At 37.7% G+C, this 12,556-nt stretch overlaps 1 long non-coding RNA gene across 8 annotated transcripts; it reads right to left on the bottom strand.

Moving 5' to 3' along the window:
- Positions 1–1,000: 1,000 nt before the first annotated feature.
- Positions 1,001–3,135, bottom strand: LOC106347074. 8 transcript variants are annotated; one of them, XR_007323415.1, is made up of 7 exons: positions 2,697–3,133; positions 2,473–2,569; positions 2,310–2,373; positions 2,119–2,226; positions 1,926–2,036; positions 1,782–1,834; positions 1,001–1,482 (listed from the first exon to the last, which is right to left on the bottom strand). It is a non-coding gene; the product is annotated as an uncharacterized LOC106347074 (long non-coding RNA). The 8 variants fall into 8 exon arrangements; XR_007323417.1 differs by having other exon boundaries at positions 1,926–2,226; positions 2,310–2,370; positions 2,697–3,135; XR_007323416.1 differs by having other exon boundaries at positions 2,119–2,373.
- Between the last annotated feature and the right edge of the window lie 9,421 nt (positions 3,136–12,556).

Here is a 12,556-nt window from a genome sequence, read left to right as displayed (position 1 = left end):
AAAAGGAAAAATATAGAAAATTTATATTTAAGATGCAAAAAATTTGTCACCAAGACAAAAATTGATAATATTTTTTGGAGGAGTTAAGGAAAATTATAATAAATGCAAATTGTATTAGTTAATGGTAATTATAGATTACATTAACCTATAAGCTAATCTTATATAAACAACTAGGGTAGGTCCGCCCTACGGGCGGAATATAATTTACTTGTGATCTAGATTTTAATTTTTTTTTTTACGATTTTGTGGTTTGTGTTTTAAGTTTGCATTTGTAAGAAATATGTATTAAAATGATTGTTGTCTTGTAGAAAATTTTAAGTGATGAAAGATATTATATTCATTGATGTTTGCTTCTTTTTGTAACTTTGTTTAGTTCTTTTATTTGTTGTCAAATATATTTTATGACATTATACTATTTTCGTTATTATTTTACTTTCTTGTTATTTTTTTTATAATGAGAATACATTTTTATGTCATCTTCGCATATGTCTAACTAAAATTATTTATTTTTTATCATTTCTTTTAGAGATTATAAAGTTGTATTAGCATGACACGAATTTCATGATTGAAATGGTATATACTTTCTTAGGGTTTGCTCATTTTTTTATATATAGTAAGTAAATTCAAGTTTGTATTGTTGTTGCTAGGTTTAATACTCCAAACATTGATTAGTTTATATTTTGTATATATTTAATTTAATGTACTTATGTTTTTATAAAATATTATTATTCAGTTTCGTATATAATCGGTGGCTTTTTTACTTATTCTATTACCTCCTATATTGTTTTTATTTGTTATACCCAATAATCTATTATTTTATTTTAGAAATTTATTATGGAACAGAAAAAAAAAAACATAATATGATATATGTATTAGTTAAAAATGTATCGTGTGCTATAATTTTAGATCAAGATACATTCATAAGCTAGTTTGTAGTTCTGGTGTCTCGTTTCTCCAGGGCAAGTATAAGATCACGACTGTATATTATTAAACAAAAAAGAAGACAAAAGAGCTAATATTTATTAATTTTTTTATAAACGAATTTTGACAACTTAATAATTATTAAGTCAAACAAAATAATAAATTATTAAATTCAAAGTTGCAAGATCATATCCAAGAACAAAACATGGTTTATGGGAAGCTTTAGAACAGCATTTCTTTACACCATCTTTAGAACAACATTTAAATTGGTGCTCCCATTTTGACTCATCAGATATCCCGCGCATGAAGACCTTGTATTTGGCTTCATCGTGTAGCTTGTAAATGCTGCACATGTACCTCACTTTAGATCTTGCTCTAAAATGAAACTCTGAGGATTCAAAAACATATGGTTTCAAACAAATCATCGGTCGTTATAAAGAGAATCACAAAAGTTTACTACTGAAGTTGGGTATATGAGAGGTAAGCACTGCTCACATCTTCGCCACTTCAATGACGCCTTATTTGCTTGACATCTCAGATAATTTTAATTTCTCAATTTCCCTGCAAGAAATCTTGATCCATCAGAACAGTTGTGTGCATATATAACACATTAGTTTGAACGGGTCAAAAATCGCCAAAAGATATGCAATAAAAGAAACATTTTTTTGTAAAGCTCTAACTCCATTCATTTAGTGAATCAAATACATCAAATCCCATTATCTATAGAAGCTAAACTGATCCATCGTGTTTTCTTAAGTTACTTGTCTAGACTACATAGCTACACATCTACTGCAATATCACTATAAAGCAAACTACGATTATACCAAAGGCATTCAGACAATAGTTTTCTTTGACTTTACATTGTGAATCCTCTTGCCTTGCATTTCGTAAGTCTCTCGAGTATTTTACAAATCTGTATTTCTTGTAAGAAGGTGAAGTAAATCAGCTTTAATAAAACTATGCTTAGCCAGGTTCGAGAAAGGGAATGAATAAGTAAGCGTAACCTGATCCAAGTCGCAGAAAATGAGTTTGAGATTGATGAAATCAAGGTCAGACGTGGGATTTACTTTGCCACCGACATGATAAATATCGTTGTCCTCAAAGCAGCGCACCACCTGATGAGAAAGCAAATCAGTTACTACACAATCTTCCAAGAAGGAACTTGAGCAATCAGTGAGGGAGAGAAAAAGGTGAAACCCGGAGAATGGAATCGACTTCTCTACCGCCTCCTCACTATTGAATGGTACTCGGCATTAAGTATTCCATAATTCTCATAGTCTATAACCATCAGATGCATCTAACAATCTGCGATTTACCATAACCTGATGTGAGGATTTTGTTGTGAAGAATTACGTTGAGTGTCAATTGTTGTGGAAAAACTGTGTAACTTTGCCATGGATGGGTAGAGGATGTTTATGCTCCATGATGATAAGAATCTTGAGTTCTTTACTACTTTTTATAAAGAAAGAATGATTAAAGTATATCACTTGAGCAGTCGGGTAATTTTTTAAAAAGATAAAAAGAAGAGCATATCCATTAAGACATTCTTACGTTTAGTCTTCTAGCAGATTAAATGTCCGATAAAGCTTCTTGCTTGCACTTCTTCATATTTCCAAAATCACCGACTGGAATTGCAGAACCTTTTTTTCTGTTTTTTTGTTGCAAAGAAAATAATAAGAATGTATTCTTGTCCACGCTCAGTTGCCTTTCGCAGAATGGTATTAGTTAATAGGAACAAATGGAAGCAGTAAAATTAATCAACACAAAGTTCTAACCTGTTCGTCAATAAGCAGGAGCTATAAACCAATTAAAATGCCCCTTCGCCGTGTTCCTCGCTTCCCAGAAATTCCAAACAAATCAATTAGCCAGAATCGAAGCTCCGCTCGTCCCAATTCGAGACCGACATCATTCAAGAACGTCTCCGTTGGTGTCTTTCCAGTTGATCTGAACGTTTGATTGGAAATGGATTGGTGATGAGAAGAAGCACAAACGTCACTATGTCGCCGTCGCATCGCCAATTCATCGTCTCTGCAGTATTAGGGTTACAGAAGAACTCTACTTCACGGGCCGCACCACGACATTTGGCCCAAACACGCGATTACACCGAATGAAAATCGAAGCCTACACCAGAATTAATGAAACCCTGAGTTTTATGTCTGCGACACTTATCGCAACGTCAAGAGAAGATTTTGTGACGTGGAGTTCTATGTGGAGCTTCAGGAGTGAATAAAACACTATTTTATATATGGCTTTTTGCAAAAGTGACTCAAAACTTGAAGTCCAACAGAAAACTAACATTTTCTTTTGACTCTTTTTTTTTGAGATTTTAACCCCACACCTGCATTTTATCTACGAAAATGCCATTAACATTTTTTTTTTTTTCAAAAATGACTTCTTTACTGTCTCAACCTCATCTTCTTCAAGTATTTACAATATTGCCACTGCAATGAATAGTGGCAACAACCTTGTACGAACTGTTTGGAGCTTTTAATGCCCTTTAATGCACGTAAATCTCTTTACATCTCTCTGTTTCAATTGTTATGAACTAAAAACAACATTTCTTTCACTTTCTCTCTATATTCATCCAAAAAACTCAAGCTTTTGATTCAAAATATGGGCTATGGTTGACAGAGCCATATTTCTTTCGTTTTGACTTACGGTTGCTTTCGTTTGAGGTTCTGGGTGGTTGGAGAAGACCCTGTGTGCAAACGAAGTCATCTCACCTAGTTTAAGGTACAAATTTGAATTTTTTTTCAAGATCTGTTCGCGTAGAAGACTTACTAGTAAGTCATCTGTATGTAGAAGACTTACTGATGAGTCTTCTGGTCAAACGGACGACTTAAATTAAGTCGTCCAGCTTTGTTTGTTAAAAAAAAACACTCCAGACGACTTATATATACGTCGTCTACGAGAAACGGGCTAGTTTTACATTTGACCGAATCGTGTCAGATCTTTGACTATTTCTGGACGACTTATAATTCAGTCGTCTCTGAGAAAGTTAAAATTTCAATATTTTATGAAAACTTGACGACTTACGTGTAAGTCGTCCTAGGTTAGTTTTGTAATTGAAAAATAAAACTTCATAATTTAACTTTAACCAGACGACTTAATATAAAGTCGTCCCTCCAGAAGACTTAATTTAAAGTCGTCCGGGGAAAGCAAAGTCGTCCAGAATTTTTCCCAATTTTCTGGTCAAACCTTGCTTATCCCGGACGACCTTAAATTAAGTCGTTTAGCTGGACGACTTTCATCTAAGTCGTCTAGAGAAAGTTAAATTTCAAGTTTTATTTTTCAATTACAAAACTAACCTAGGACGACTTACACATAAGTCGTCAAGTTTTCATAAAATATTGAAATTTTAACTTTCCCAGAGACGACTGAATTATAAGTCGTCCAGAAATAGTCAAAGATCTGACACGATTCGGTCAAATGCAAAACTAGCCCGTTTCTCGTAGACGACTTATATATAAGTCGTCTGAAGTTTTTTTTTTAACAAACAAAGCCGGACGATTTAGAATTAAGTCGTCCCTTTTAATTTTCAATTGCAAAAGTGACCTCTTTAGACGACTTACCTTTAAGTCTTCTGGATGACTTAATGCTAAGTCGTCTGCGGCAATGTTTATTGAACTTCTTCATTTTCTCTATGTTTACTAATGTGTTTTATTTTGAATATTTGCAGATGATTTTTCAGTTACATGCAGTGTATGGAGAATGGTTGTTGAGAGATTTCCGTTGGGATTTTGTGGTTGATGATCTCAAAGGAGCAAGATTGTTTTTATTGAATGAAGATTCAACACATGATGAACTTGTTGCAATGTCTCAAGAAGATTATAACCTGGACATGAGAACAATGAGTGTGGAGATTAGCTACTCATTACCAGCAGAAATGATGATGGCTCCAGGCAGTCTTCCCATTCATGTTACAAGTGATAGACAAGTTCGAAAGTTGCTGGAGATACTCAAAACCCATAGAGTATGTCTTTGTTTATCAAGCCGCAGCAAGGTCGAAACGGTTTCAGAGAAAAGGGATATTGATGAAGCTGGTGAATGGGAAAAAGATGTTGGTGATAATGATGAAGCTGGTGAATGGGAAGAAGATGTTGGTGAAGAATCTGCGGCCTCTGCTGCCCTCGGTGGAGACGGACTGTCTTCGGAGGATAAACCCATCCACGGTGTAACTCCACCGAGGGCAGCAGAGGCCGCAGATCAATGAAAGCTGCTATCTTGAGTCAGGTATTTACTTCAATCCAAAAGACTGCGCAGACGACTTATTATAAGTCGTCTGGAAGGTCGTCCAGCTGGACGACTTATCGGACGACTTATAATAAGTCGTCTGGAAAGTCTTCCCAGCTGGACGACTTATCGGACGACTTAATTAAGTCGTCTGGAAAGTCTTCCATCTGGACGACTTATTAGACGACTTATTATAAGTCGTCTGGAAGGTCTTCCAGCTGGACGACTTAGTAGACGACTTATAATTAAGTCGTCTATTTAGTATTTTTTTCAAATATCTAACTCGATTCTTCTATTTACTGCAGACCCGCGTGATCAACTTTGTTGAGAAGGACATTAGTGAAATGTGGCCAAAATGGGACTCTGAGGTTGAGGACCTGCCCGCGGAGAACATCATTTAAGTCATGTATGAGCGGAGACCGTGGAAGTGGACCATGGATTGCTGGGAAGTCACTGGTACTAAGGTCAATACAAAACCTAAGGTTGTGACTCCATCGAAGAAGGCCAAAGAGATGGTTGTGTTGGAGGAGGAGGAGGAGGAGGAGGAAGACAATCCAAGACCTCGGAAGAAAGCTCGTAAAGAGGCTCCTAAAGTGGCTAGTGAAGAGGCTAGAGAAGAGGCTAGAGGGGTGACCAGAGAGGAGTTGGAAATTATGTTCAAGGGCGTAGCTGACTGCATGAAAAAAGGGTTTAATAAGTGCATGAGGGAGTTTAGGAAGTTGTCCGATAGATTGGAAGCTGTGGAGAAGAAGGTTGGTGTCACCAATCAGGCTACCCCTCCACCTCTAACCAATCAGGCTACCCCTCAAGATAAACAGCCTACCCCTCTTGCCAAAGAAACCGGGGGTAGAAACAAACAGGCTACCCCTCATGCCAATGAAACCGTGGTTAGTAACCAGCCTCCTCCTCCTCAAAAGAAACAGCAGCAGCCTCCTCTTCCTCAAAAGAAACAGCAGCCTCCTCAAAAGAAACAGCCTCCTCAAATCAAAGAGGTTAGTATCAAATCCAGGGTTAACTAGTTGTCCAGACGACTGTAAAAGTTGTCTGGACGACTAGTTGACCCTGGACGACTTAAACGTAAGTTGTCTGGACGACTAGTTGACCACGGAAGACTTAATTTTAAGTCGTCCAGGGTCAACTAGTCGTCCAGACAACTTTTATTTAAGTCGTCCAGGGTTAACTTGTGTGCAACTTTTATTGCAGAGATGGTTGCCGGAGGATACAGCAACCGAGGCGAACTCGGTAAATAAGATCTTGCCGGAGGATAAAGCAGATGGTGTCACCTCCAAAGAGATTGTTGCTGTCACTTCCACCGATCACCAACCGAGCCTCGCTTCCACCGATCAACAACCGAGCCTCGCTTCCACCGAGCCAAGCGATCCAGTTTCAGAACCGAGCCTGGTTGTATTGGACAAGCGTGCAAAGAGTAAACGAGCGAAGAAACCTGCTCCCACTGTGAGATCTCCTTATACGGCAGAGAAAAAAAAAGATAAAGTGGCAGCCTATAATCCATTTCCGCCAGTAAACAAAGATAAGTTGAAGGAACTCGCTGATTGGTTGAAAACTGATCCGTAAGTGATTGCTTTACCCATAATAGCTTGATTTAGTCGTCCAAAACTGATTGCTTTTTTGTTTGCAGTCATTATTTAACTAAGACCGAGGACAAACCACGTACATCACCAACAAGGTGGTACCACTTCCTCCGGACAGCCAGAGGATGGCTGGAAGACTGCGTAAGTCTTCTGCACACGACTTATATTTAAGTCGTCTGGTAACTTCTAACTTGTTATATTTAATATGCAGCATATAGATGCTTGGATTAATGTGCTAAGGCAGAGGTATCAGGAGAACCCACAAGCTTTCAGGAGCGAGCGAATGTGCTTCCTGGATCACAACTTTTCCCAGTCTTGGAGAGAGCAGTATCAGCTCTTCAAAACATCGGAACCTGATCACAAAGGTTTAGGAAGAGTTCTACCTGGTGGGGCGTCGAATTTTTATGACGGATCAATACCTTCATTTTGCCAATCAAACAAGAAGTGGGGGGAGGACATTGATGATATCTATGCGCCAGTGAACTTGGACGACAAGCATTGGGTTGTTATTTGGATATCGATCCCTAAGAGGCACATAGTCGTCTGGGACAGCATACCTTCATCTAGTGTACCAGACGCATGGGATGCGATAATGGAGCCTTTTCTCCCGATGGTCCCTTATCTGCTTGTTGAGTGCGCAGCCACCGACGAAATACAGGTCAAATACGGGTTGGAGCCATACACATATGAGAGACCGCTGAAAGGTGTACCCACGGCCAACAATGGTGATTGTGGCGTGTACGCTGTAAAGTACATTGAATGTCATGCTCTTGGGGTCTCCTTTGACCCTAAAGACTTTGCTAGGTGCAACGCGAAGAAAATGAGGGATAATATGGCGGTGGATATATGGAAGGAGCTTGTTGATCAGCATCTGAAAGAAAATGTGGATGGTGATAAGTTCGTGGGCATGTATGATTAGATGTATTTGAACATGATTTTTGAACTTGTCTTTGTATTTGAACATGATTTTTGAACTTGTCTTTGTATTTGAACTTGTCTTTGTATTTGAACATGATTTTTTAACGAGCGAAGTATTTATATTTCAGCTTGTCTTTGTATAGATTTGTAAATATATAAGTTGTCTGGAAGAAATAAGTCGTCTGGAAGGTTTTCCAACTGGACGACTTACAAATAAGTCGTCTAGAAGGTTTGGACGACTTATTATAAGTCGTCTGGAAGGTTTTCCAACTGGACGACTTACAAATAAGTCGTCTAGAAGGTTTGGACGACTTGAAGGGATAGTAGAAGGTAGTCTAAAAATAAAATACACTTGAAGGGATAGTAGAAGGTCGTCTAAAAATAAAATACACTGGACGACTTAGTAGAAGGTCGTCTAAAAATAAAATACACTGGACGACTAAAAATTTAGTCGTCTGGACGGGTAATCAAGACTGGACGACTTAAATTTAGGTCGTCTGGACAACTAGTCAACTGGTTGTGTACATTGTGGTTTCGTATGGCCAGTTTCCTTGCAGTTTGAGCATCTCCGTGCCCTGTGTTTCTTCCTGGGTTTGTGTCCTCTCATCCTAGATAGCTCCAACCAAGATTGCCATCTTGATTTCTTCGGTCTCCCCCGACCACGCTTTAGTTCTGGAGGAAAGCATTCTCGTTCCTCAATATGTTGTGTCACGATAGGATATATATTCTCTGAGTATCCTGCATACAGATAATTCTTTGAGTACAGTGGACATACAAGTGTGGAGATATGCAAACCAGCATGTATTCCAGCAGCTATAGCATGAGAGCAAGGTATTTTCTCCACTCCATAGACACCACAATCACACTTTGCATGTTCCAAATCAACCACACAGTCCATTTTGCCACCTTTGACAAAGAAATGTCATCCATCAATTGGTTCGACCGTCATCGTACCCGCTATCTCTTCTCGAACAGCAAGCAAGTATTCAACACCCCCGCTATGTTCAGTTGTGAGACTCAAAGCATCTTGTCTCCTTTTCCAATACCATTTTCCTAACTTCTGCCTTATGAACTCCAGCAGGAACGTAATCGGAAATCCTCTTGCTCGCTTCAGTGCGGAATTAATAGATTCAGCAATGTTGCTTGTTTTTATGTTGAACCTGTTCCCCTTACAATAAACCCTTGACCATAGCCTGACGTCGGCTTTCTCCAAATACGTTGCAAGTTCCGGGTTTGCACTCCGTATCTCAGCCATGTACCGGTCAAAATCGTAAACCGTGTGAGCATAAGCAGCCCCTTTCACCAAGTACATGAGATGTTTCCCTTTAAACTTTTTGACAATGTTATCTTGAAGGTGATAATAACATATTCCTCGGGTTGCCCAAGGAAACACCTTATCACACGCACTTTTAATGGCCTTGTGCCGGTCGGAGACTATCACCAGAGGCTTGTCATGAGATATACAACTAGCCAATTTTGTGAAAAACCATTCCCAAGAAGGTATATCTTCCTCATCCACGATCCCAAAAGCCAATGGGAATATCTGAAAATTGCCATCTTGTGCGGCTGCAACTAACATAGTTCCTCCATACTTTCCACTTAGGTGAGTTCCATCCACCACAATGACCCTTCTCTGATACTTAAAACCTTTGATAGAAGCTCCAAAAGAGAGAAATAGATACTTAAATCTTTTCATAGAATCAAGTTCTATCGCCGTCATAGAATCAGGATTTGCAGTGGAGATTTGCAATGGAGATTTGCTCGAGATATGATGCCAGACGCGAATACCCTTCTTCTGCTGATCCTCTCACCAATCTTTGTGCATATAACAGTGCTCTGTATGAAGTGGTGTAATCAAGCGCCATGCCAAACATGTTCCTCATTGCATCAGTGATATGCTGCGGAGTTATCCCATCAATGATTCCAACACGATCAATGAAAAGACTACCTACATACTTCGGAGTACAGTGTCTCCGCTGAGCGATTCGGTCTCCCGCTGAGCATAAATGTTTTTCCACATACTTTGTTACCCAAAACGTGTTTGTCCCATGTTTGACACTCGCTCTGACCTTCCATCCACAATAGCTAACCGGACATGTTGCCACAACGAGAGTTTTCGTTGATTTGTATAATCTGAAAGAAAACTTACCCCTCACTGCTGCCAGCCGCAGCTCTGAAAGCAGTGCACCCTTGCTAACAAAACTCTGGTTGACATAGATACTGGTACCATTCGATTTTCCTCCTTCAATAGCATTTGTCTTAGCATATGTCTTTTGGATTTCTTCAAAACAAATATTATCATCATCTTCCTCGTCCTCATCTGGAACCTTTCCATAAAGACTGTAATCCCCACCATTCTGATCCGTTTCACCAACAATAGAATTATCAGCATCCTCCTCCCCATTTTCCTCCTCCCCATCTTGATTTTCATCTTCAACAAACTCATTATCACCAACATCTTCAAAACATTCATCAGCTTCATCATCATCACCAACATCTTCTTCCCATTCACCAGCTTCATCTTCATCACCAACATCTTCTTCCCATTCACCAGCTTCATCATTATCACCAACATCTTTTTCCCATTCACCAGCTTCATCAATATCCCTTTTCTCTGAAACCGTTTCGACCTTGCTGCGGCTTGATACACAAAGACATACTCTATGGGTTTTGAGTATCTCCAGCAAGTTTCGAACTTGTCTATCACTTGTAACATGAATGGGAAGACTGCCTGGAGCCATCATCATTTCTGCTGGTAATGAGTAGCTAATCTCCACACTCATTGTTCTCATGTCCAGGTTATAATCTTCTTGAGCCATTGCAACAAGTTCAGCATGTGTTGAATCTTCATTCAATAAAAACAATCTTACTCCTTTGAGATCATCAACCACAAAATCCCAACGGAAATCTCTCAACAACCATTCTCCATACACTGCATGTAACTGAAAAATCATCTGCAAATATTCAAAATAAAACACATTAGTAAACATAGAGAAAATGAAGAAGTTCAATAAACATTGCCGCAGACGACTTAGCATTAAGTCGTCCAGAAGACTTAAAGGTAAGTCGTCTAAAGAGGTCACTTTTGCAATTGAAAATTAAAAGGGACGACTTAATTCTAAGTCGTCCGGCTTTGTTTGTTAAAAAAAAAACTTCAGACGACTTATATATAAGTCGTCTACGAGAAACGGGCTAGTTTTGCATTTGACCGAATCGTGTCAGATCTTTGACTATTTCTGGACGACTTATAATTCAGTCGTCTCTGGGAAAGTTAAAATTTCAATATTTTATGAAAACTTGACGACTTACGTGTAAGTCGTCCTAGGTTAGTTTTGTAATTGAAAAATAAAACTTGAAATTTAACTTTCTCCAGACGACTTAGATGAAAGTCGTCCAGCTAAACGACTTAATTTAAGGTCGTCCGGGATAAGCAAGGTTTGACCAAAAATTGGGAAAAATTCTGGACGACTTTGCTTTCCCCGGACGACTTTAAATTAAGTCTTCTGGAGGGACGACTTTATATTAAGTCGTCTGGTTAAAGTTAAATTATGAAGTTTTATTTTTCAATTACAAAACTAACCTAGGACGACTTACACGTAAGTCGTCAAGTTTTCATAAAATATTGAAATTTTAACTTTCCCAGAGACGACTGAATTATAAGTCGTCCAGAAATAGTCAAAGATCTGACACGATTCGGTCAAATGCAAAACTAGTCCGTTTCTCGTAGACGACGTATATATAAGTCGTCTGGAGTGTTTTTTTTTAACAAACAAAGCTGGACGACTTAATTTAAGTCGTCCGTTTGACCAGAAGACTCATCAGTAAGTCTTCTACATACAGATGACTTACTAGTAAGTCTTCTACGCGAACAGATCTTGAAAAAAAATTCAAATTCGTACCTTAAACTAGGTGAGATGACTTCGTTTGCACACAGGGTCTTCTCCAACCACCCAGAACCTCAAACGAAAGCAACCGTAAGTCAAAACGAAAGAAATATGGCTCTGTCAACCATAGCCCATATTTTGAATCAAAAGCTTGAGTTTTTTGGATGAATATAGAGAGAAAGTGAAAGAAATGTTGTTTTTAGTTCATAACAATTGAAACAGAGAGAGTGTAAAGAGATTTACGTGCATTAAAGGGCATTAAAAGCTCCAAACAGTTCGTACAAGGTTGTTGCCACTATTCATTGCAGTGGCAATATTGTAAATACTTGAAGAAGATGAGGTTGAGACAGTAAAGAAGCCATTTTCGAAAAAAAAAAAAAATGTTAATGGCATTTTCGTAGATAAAATGCAGGTGTGGGGTTAAAATCTCAAAAAAAAAAGGAGTCAAAAGAAAATGTTAGTTTTCTGTTTGACTTCAAGTTTTGAGTCACTTTTGCAAAAAGCCCTACATTATATATAAGCTAAGACTATAAATCAGTGAGAAACAATTCATTATATTATGATTAGGATTTAAAAAATTTCATAAAATCATTTAAATTAAAATAAAAACCAAATCAAACAAGGTAAGTTAACAAAAATAAAACATTATAAATAAATTTACTTAATATATAATATTTCTCAAAATGTAACATTAAAATAAAATAAAAAAGAAGAATTAATATTAAAAATGCAAGACTTTCAAACAATTATAAGTAAATTAATTTAACTCATGGTTTTCAAAGTTTAGGCTATATACTATTGAAAATATTCAAAAATCTAAACTATATAAAAGCTGAGGCTATAAGCCATTGAGAGCGTCCACATAGAATTTAAAACCACCAATCGTATTATGACACATCAGCATTTTAGATTACTATTTCTACAAATTTCAATATTACCAAAAATCATGTATTTCAAAATAAAATATAAATCAATTAAAATATGGTAAACTTAGAAAAATCAAGGAAT

The sequence above is a fragment of the Brassica napus genome, chromosome C5, assembly GCF_020379485.1.
Source record: "Brassica napus cultivar Da-Ae chromosome C5, Da-Ae, whole genome shotgun sequence".
Lineage (NCBI taxonomy): Eukaryota > Viridiplantae > Streptophyta > Magnoliopsida > Brassicales > Brassicaceae > Brassica > Brassica napus.
Note: the sequence above shows the minus strand (reverse complement) of the source record. Positions and strands in the feature narration are given on the sequence as shown.